Here is a 9,333-nt window from a genome sequence, read left to right on the forward strand (position 1 = left end):
CTGTTCTGACAGGCCCCGCCCACCTGCCTCTCAATTGGCTACTTACTGGATAGTATCTAGTTCCATTAACAGCCCCATGTACTGAGGCACGCTTAGAGGACTTGGTGTTTAAATGATTTGGATCCGTCCATCGATGCACTCACAGGCAATATTAATAAAAAATCCATTTTTCTTACATGATGCTGAAAAACTACCATAATACCTTGCTGTTAGGTCGCTCTGCTAAAAGCCTAAGCAGTCTCCAGTTAGTCCAGAACATTGGCTGCCAGTCCAATTCCACATGAATTGCACAATACTGGACTAATGTCCAAATGGTTCGTGGATACCTCTTCTGTTGAATGCATTCAGCTACTTTAAGACTAGACACAGCTTGTCTAGTCCCTGTAGAGAGGTATTGACAATAGAATAGGACTCTCTGGAGCAGATAACCATGATCCTATTGGCAACATGCCTAATGCCATATGTGGGCTAGAGGGGTATAAAGCCCCCCCTTCAGCTTTGAGCTGTGGACCAGTGGTGCTGTGCTCTCTGGATTGATGGTGCTTCATCCAGTATTTTTGGGATGACTTTCTGGGGAGTTGGGGGTGAAGTTGGGGTGACATCAGGAACGCTCTTGTCACTGAATGCAATCAAATCCTCGCAGTAATGCTCGGAAATGGACTGTTCCCTGGATGGTACAGACAGTTCCTCCAAAAAATATAAGGATAAAGCAGGTGTCTCAATACTTGACCCTTAGTACCTGAATGACCACATCTTCTTCTATGAACCATCATGCATGCTTAGATCACCAGGTGCTGGTTTCCTTTTAGTACCCAGAATTATGAAAGCTACTGCAGGGGGAAGAGCTTTAACTGCCATACAAAGCCCCTCAGCTTTGGAATAGTCTTCAAGTCATTGTTCAGGACACAGTCCTTAAGCATTTGGTAATTCTTTTCCTTGCTAGATAAAAGGTGTAAATCTGGGGGTTCATTGACATAGAGATGTCTGGTTACTGAGATGTTGGTGCTGTCGCCCCACCACTCTCACACATGCACTCTGGTTTGTTGACCGTGGAGCGCTGGTGTCTCAGGGAACCCTCACATCTATGTGTCCTTCTAATTATCTCTTTTTATGTAGATTGTTTGGTAAGTTGTTGCAAGGTCTCCCAGAGTCTGTCTGCATCCTGTCTGCACTCTGCTGTACTGTATAAGTTGTGTCCAGTCACCTCAAACCGAATCTCACAATCTGTTTTTCTTTCTGGCCAGTTGAACCACGCCCATGTCTAGCTTGATCAGCGTTGACTCGTTGTCACTGCTGCTACTCACTAGACCGACTCCGCCACCATGGAGCTGCATGCATGTGCCATTCACCCTCCATCTGAGCCAGAGAATCCCACTAGCATGCTCCACTCATCCTCTTGATGCCACTGACCTACGTTCACACTTCCACAATGTTCTCGTTTCATTCACACTGTTCTACAATGTTCTCCCTCCATTTATACGATTCTATAATGTCCTCCATCTATTCACACTGTTTTATACTGTGGTATGCTTCAATATTATCCTTCATTCACATTGGTTCATGTGTCATTTCTCATTCTGGAACAATATACAGCCACCTGTCACCATTGCTAGTGTTTTTGGAGAACTTTGGGTTTAATGTACCATGAAACAACACAGATGGATCTTCAAAGATGAAACTATCTCTCCTTTTAATTATGCTGTGATAATCAGACCTGCTGGAGTCGTCAGACATACCCTGATGCTGATGCTCAACATTCTCTGCCCTCCATAAAATTCCTCTTAGAACTAACTTTTCTCTTTTTACCTTCTTCGAGTAAATGGCCACCCAGCCCGACCTGCTGGAAGATTACCCGCTGAGGTCCCCTCTACCTGCGTCTAACCAGCTGCCACCTACCAGTCCGGGCAGCGGGTCCCCCCCAACCCGCCACCACCCATGGCTCACCCGCCTGCCGCTGCTGCCTGTTTGGTGGCCGTGCTGAAACCTAGATGGACTCGTGGCTGTCTGACACTATTAATATCACCACTATTAACTTTCTGTTGTATCTGCTTTGGTAATTTTTATCATTAATGTTTAAATAGTCTGGCCAGAGGAGGATGGGTCCCCCTTGTGAGTCCTCCCAAGGTTTCTTCCTCCAGCTCTGAGGGAGTTTTTCCTTGCCACTGTCGCCGTTTGGCTTGCTCACGGGGGTCTTTGATCCTTCATGTTATTTCTTCTTTCTTCTTTGTCTCTGTCCTTTATTAAGTACTAATTATGTAAAGCTGCTTTGTGATGACAACAGTTGTAAAAAGCACTATACAAATAAATCTGACTTGACTTGACTTGACTTGTGTATTCTGTAGTGTTCCCTTTAATATCCTAACATGTCTTAACTGTGTTTTCTTTCCTTACTTTATTTCTACCCTCCCAAATCCAGAGATGTCAAATATTAAGACATCTTAATATTAAGACACAGAACATACTCAAACTGAATCTGATATTATTAAACTCAGTCACAATTCAAAGGGTGTATGGTCTTTACCGAGAGCGTATTTCTGTATTACACTAGCAAGAAATGTCAGCAGCCATTCAAGGCCTTCATTTGAGCCATTCAAATGGAAATGTACTTGAACAAAATGTGTAGAATCAAAGGAAACAGTTGAAGAAACTTTAACGAGTCATTAGGATAAAATATGCTATGCAGAGATTTTTGTTTAGCAAAGATGGGACTTCGAGGATCTTGCCACATTGCAAATATGTCATTCATTCCTCTCACAGCAGGCATGCCGAGATGAAAGAGTTGGGGGATTAAGCCCAATTAAAGTAAGTAACCTCGACAAGGACATGGGTAGATGCTGGCACTGGAAAATATGCTGGGTGATATTTTCTGTCATTATAGCCAGTTAAAACCTTTCATTTGAAGCACAGTGGCAATAGAGGTCAACTATTTATAAAAAGCCTGCAGTTCCAGACTATATCAACCAATATGGAACCTGCATAAATACTTAATAAAAATAAATGGGAATACCTGCACTTTAACTTCGATAAAATAAATCATGTATATTTGCAGCGGAAATCATGCAGTAATGTACTGTATTCCTGAAATATGGCAGATCTATTCGAGAAGATACAGGTCAATCTTCTTGTCAAAGATGTAAACTGTTGGATTTTGCAATAAAATGGTGAATTTACAATAATATTCATAGCATTTTGTGTGGTATGGAAGAATAGCTTGGGCCTTTGAGCAAGGCATATAGCCCTCTCTGCTTAATGGACACTGTAACATGGCTTACTCTGTGTTCTGACTCTATCTTTTGAAGATGGGATATGCAAAGACAACAGTTTTTTTTGTACTGCATAAGTATTATTGCAATAAAGGTGCTAAACAGCGTATAAGATGTGCTTTGTATACTGGTTAACGTGGTTGTAATTAATATCATGATCATACTGTTGGTTTTAAATAATATATATGGTTATAAATAATATATTTAGTTAAAATGAAGTGAATAACATTGATTATCTTCATTTACAGTGACACCAGTCAATGGGTGGGCTATATTAGGCAGCAAGCAAACAGTCAGTCCTTGAAGCTGATGTGTTAAAGGCAGGAAAAATGTGCAAATGTAAGGATCTGAGCCTTTTTGACAAGAGCCAAATAGTGATGAACCCCATCAGAACATCTCCCAAAAATCAGGAAGGTCTTGTGGGGTATTCCCGGTGTGCAGTGGTCAGTGCCTACCAAAAGTGCAAGAAAGGACAACCAGTGAACCAGCGACAGGGTTATGAGTTTCCAAGACCTTTTGATGTGATCTTTGAAGGCCACACCTCACAACTTACAGGACAAGGATCTACTGCTAACACACCACAGATACCACAGGATGCCTTCAGTGGTCTTGAAGACTCCCTGCCTAGAATAGTCAGAGCTGTTTATAGGCATGAGGGGGGCCTACACAATATTAGGCAGGTGGTTTTACCTTATGGCTAAACGTAGTATCATACCACATTATTACTATGAAATCAAGAATGACAAAACAGTGAAATGATTCTGTACATAAACAATGCCTTAATTTGAAAACAATCCAGCCCAGGTTGGGTAAGTAAATAATACAGTAATAGCTGGTATAATTGAATTGCAACTCTGTACTTCGCAGTGTGCTGAAGTAAAGAACCAAAACAAATGAACCCAAATGTGTCACTGTCCAATTTCATCTGGACTGCACAAATAATGTTGTTAAAGATATCTAAATGAGATGTTAGCAAGGTTATTTAAGTCTCACTCAGTGATTTGTGTAGAGTGAAGGTTGTAATTTTGTTTAACATCAGTCCCACAGTCACTATAAAGTGAGCAACATGTAATTTTATTCATGCTGAAGATACAAATTGCATGTGCTATAAAGGTTAACAACACCATGTAGAAAACAGTGTGTGTGTGTGTGTGTGTGTGTGTATGTCTGTCTGTCAGATCCATACTGAATATGAGATTCAACACCATTTGATTACATGCCCAAATGCCAGAAATGCTTATCACCAACTTGCAGAAATTCATTGGAAGACCAGAATTGGTTAGTCTCCTGCAGTTAATCTCATATGTCATATCCATGCAGGTTATTGGGACACATATGAATACAGATCATGCTCCCTAAGCTGCAAGAAAACAATATTTCATTTTTATGTTGAATAACAAGCCAATGCTCAGCCAAGTAAAATATCATAGGACAAAACATCATATCTCCAAAAAGGAAGCAGGAAACATTCTGACCTTTAATGTGGACCTGACAAGATTTTGTTTTAGGTTATTCTAGACAAAATCTGTTTCGAATCTTGTGTTGAATTATGTGTTGTTCAAATTGCAACATTATCTTGATCAATACAGCCACCTACTATGTACATGCTTCATAGTAAAGGCACCAAAAATACTCACTTTTAAAAATGCTTCCTTGGTCAAAGCAGTCGTTTAATATGGATGAACACTTAATATCCATGAGCACTCAAAGAACAAGTAAATTGTTAAACTGCTCTTCTCTGTGATGAGAAACATGTTGTATTTAGTAAGCAGCAAAATTATTCTGCTATGCTATGGCTAAATCATCCAAAACATTTTCATTACCACGACATCTTTTTTTAAGACTAAGCAGGATTTTTTTTTTTCGGTTTCTTCTGTGACATTGATTCCTCACAAGTGTTTTTTTAAAGTATGTGTGTGAATGTGAAGGAAAGTTTAAAGGTTTAAGGGGACATCTGCAACATTGTTCTTGTCTCATATATGTTCCAAAAACTTTTAGCTGATCATTTTCCAACCTTTTTTTTTTATCCCTCTTGCTCACCTGTGAAACCCACACTTCCAATCTCCTCTCCTTAACTGAAACCCCTTGTGACAATTCGCTCTTGGAAAATCATGAGCACAGAGATTTACTTACTTACTCAATATGCTCAGAAAATGAAATGGATGTTACAACTGTTTGTGTGTTATTACTTTAGTCAGATTGTGTTTGTCTATTATTGTGACAATCAGACACATTTTTATTAGTAATCAGTGCAGAAATACAAATTACAGTAACCGTCATTAATAGGATTTGGTTTATAATGAATGATCTCATGGTACCTAGTACACTGGTATCTAGTTACACAGCAAAACAAGCTCTCTTATTGATTGGGACACACTATTGCTACCTGATTTAGGCTCCCTCATCTGTATCACACATGTCTGTTTTATTTTTAAACAAGGAGACACGTTTACACAAATTTACTCTTATATACTCTTATAATATGTCAATTTTAAACATGCTCTAACCATACAGATAACTATACAACATTGTCGCAGACTGGGAAACCACACTTAGACTTTCTTAGTTTCTTAGTTTCTTTCTGTTCATTAATGTTTGAAAAAAGTGTTTCATTTAGAGTGCAGGGACACAAGTGGGGTGTATTGTGCTGTTTTCCAGATTTTGCAAATCCGGTAGCGACAGGACTAATGCGCATGACTAACCACCAACATAATTAGGAGGTGAGTGACAAATCAATTAGTTATTTAATGATGTACAATGGGTGGGACGAGTTTTTGCCTTAGAAACACTACTGCAGGCCTTCTGGAACTTCTACATGTATCACTGAATGTGATTCTAAGCAGTAGCCTAAGAAGCATTCAGTCAGTTGTTAAAAGTGGAGAACAGTGTACAGAGTACAGCTCTGTACCAGGTTAATTTACTGAAATATACTTTTTTGTAACTACAATATACAAAGGACAGGTGCATTACCTTTAGCTTTGCACTAACATACTACCAGAATCCCATTGTGGAGCCAACAGAAATGAACATTATTGCACTAGTTTATTTTTTGTTTTTGTTTTTTTGGAGCATGTTTGGCCTGAACTAGAGAATACAACATAGTTTTGGCTCATTATTGATAGAAACTTAAGGGGATCAGTGAGACAAACCTGGAAATGACTTTACAATGAGACTTTGACAAAGTTATATTTATTTCTTGCAAGGTTGAGTGTTTCTGATGGTTAGAAGGTTAGAAAAGCTGAACACTGATAGATTTATTTGAAAGTGGATATAGGTTTCATATCCTGGATCCAGAGCTGTAATTCAGTATTCAGCCAAAAATAATGCAGCAAGATACTATTTTCTGTAAATAGTATTTTCTTGTAAATGTCACCCTGAAATTAAATGCAAATGTGTGAATCACTTGTGCTCTGTAGGATACTCTTTGCCAAGGAACTGAATTTTATTTAGAAGATGGGAGGTATAACTCTATGTTAGGCACAGGGGAGTGTCTCTGTGTTTCTCTCATCTTGTTTGCTCCCATAGAGGATATCTCTTCTTCACCTTTAATCTATGTTATAATTCAAAGTCACAGCTACAGTCTCTGCTACATTATTCCAGGCAGTTAATCTTCAGCATGTACAATGTGATTGAAAAAAAAAGCATATGATTATGTTTGTAAAATTGTAGGTATGAATTCTCCGGCATAATGTTCTCAAAATAATAGACACACACTTGTATGTCTCCAAAAAAGATTTCACATACAGTATTTAAAGCCTTCCTGCGATGTAGAGGGAGATGCTCACGGTATGTTCCCAGTCTACAATCAGTGCTCTTAGGTATATATTCAGAAGAAAAGGGTGAAACGCTGATTTCACTATTAGGATTTACCGTGTAGACAGAGGGAGCAGTGGCAATGCATGCAAATATGGAAAGAAAAATTCCACAGCAATAATGTGAGGCCTTCTTCAGGCTGTAACCTTGCGGTGATAAGACAGCAACACGAAATAGCCAGTTAGCTTTGCACAGAGCGTGACGGGAAGGAAATCAGCACCTCGGAGAGTACCAGGGCTACCAAGCCTGCAGAACACGTTGTCTCTCATTAATCGATTAGGATGCAGAGTCCAATGTTCTTTATCGATCTGTGGCCCCTTAGATGAATTTTTTGGCTGGCATTTCTTTTCTAATCAGGGTTTTTGCCAGCGAATGATAGAAAGAACCAACGTAACAGCAGATAATTGGACATGCTGTACTTCAGGTGAATTTGCAAAGAGCTGGTGATGTGGCATCTCACAGGGTGCATGTACAAATCACCATGCCCCCCTTTTTCTCACAAATTAATGTCAGATTAATGACAACAGCAGAATCCTGCTGTTTGGAGTAAACAACAGTCATTGTCAAATGGATTTCTGCCTCAGACACAATGTGATCCTTTATAATAAGTTAGCAAACTGCAGGCAAGTGCCTAATTGGCATTCAAGAAAGTCTTGTACTCCTTCCGTCTGAGATGTTATCGCTCTAGCGCGTATACAGATCTCCAGACATAATTCAACAAGCACAGTGGCATGCCAAAACAGTGTCAATTGATGGATGTTGTTTATTAGATTCCGAAAGAAGCCCAATTATTTTGTGACTTAATTTTTTTTATATTCAGTTTTGATCAACTCCATTTTTTCTGTCATATTACACCATTTATACGCATCCACCTTAACCATCAAGCTTACTTAAAAAACATTAATTGATCACATGAGGCATCTTTTCACTTCCTCTAAAGAAGTAAAAACACTGCTGATGAGTTCTTTGGTGCTAATGAGAGGGCTAAACAAAAGAACGCAATGTAGCTGAGGAACTGCTCATTAGAGGGGGTCTATACTAGACGTTTAATCATGGTGCCCCACCACTCACCCTAGCTTTGAAGAATAAGCTGTAATTTCAGACCCAGAGATCAGCAAAGAATATATCAAGGACAGGATGAGGCTTTCCTACCAGTGAGTATTGAAATCTTTGATAAATTAAAGTTACTTATTTTTCATGTTCATTAGTCACACACAGTTTTCTGTCTGTTTAACCTTATTAAAAAAAATCCTTTAAAAATAACATTAAGAATTGTATGCTTACTACTACTACTACTCTATTGTCTTTCTCATGTCACTGTGTACCCAAAAATCTCTTCGGATTGTATATTTAGCTCTCCCTTTTAGGTTTAGTGTCAGCACAGACACATCATACTAACCCAAATCTATGCATGTACAGATCTCAGGAGGAACAGGAACAGAACCAAACTAAGGATGAGCTTTTGTTAAATTTGAAAGAAATATAAAAATAAATACTGTTGAAATATACTGTTAAAGAAGCGTTAACCTGCTCAGCAAACTGCTAAGAAGCCAACAGGCATTTCCCAGGTTATTCACAGTTAGGATTAGGTTTCTTTTTCTGTAAAGCTGCTTTGTGGCAATAGTAAAAAGCTGTAAAAAGCGCTATACAACTAGATTTGATTTCATTTAATCAGAATTGGATTCACTCAAAAAACACCTCTAAACTAACCTAGACATCCAGTTGAACAAACAGTACTGGTAGCTTACCTGTGCTTACCTGTCCTTTCAGCACCGTGTGCTGTTAGGAAGCTGAAGAGGTTGTAGCTGGTCTAGCTTTTAGTCTAGTATCTACTCATTTCCTCAGGTTCTGCCTATTTGAATCTTACTAAAAAAGTGTGTAAGTACATTTTGAAGGTGCAATTAAAATAAACCATTACTGTCTCAGGATTTGTTTAGGTTTGTTTTACAGTCCTGTTTTAGTTACGCTGAATCTTCATTATTCAGCTATGCCAAGGTAAATACGGTTTAACGGTCTAGGGTTCTTTTGAAATGTACAGTTATTCACTATTGCAGATAATACTCTTGTGCTTGTTAAGGATTGTAAGGAAAAAAGAATGCTACCATGTTGAGCATTTAATATGTAATTATGTGGAGGTTCTTTACAAATGTAATTACAAAAAGTTTTTTCTTTTAAAGAACAATGAGGAAATAATGTGGCACTCCAAATAACCCTTCGGGCACCTTATTATATTTATTATTTGTTTAAGTGTAAACTC

The sequence above is a fragment of the Salminus brasiliensis genome, chromosome 1, assembly GCF_030463535.1.
Source record: "Salminus brasiliensis chromosome 1, fSalBra1.hap2, whole genome shotgun sequence".
NCBI lineage: Eukaryota > Metazoa > Chordata > Actinopteri > Characiformes > Bryconidae > Salminus > Salminus brasiliensis.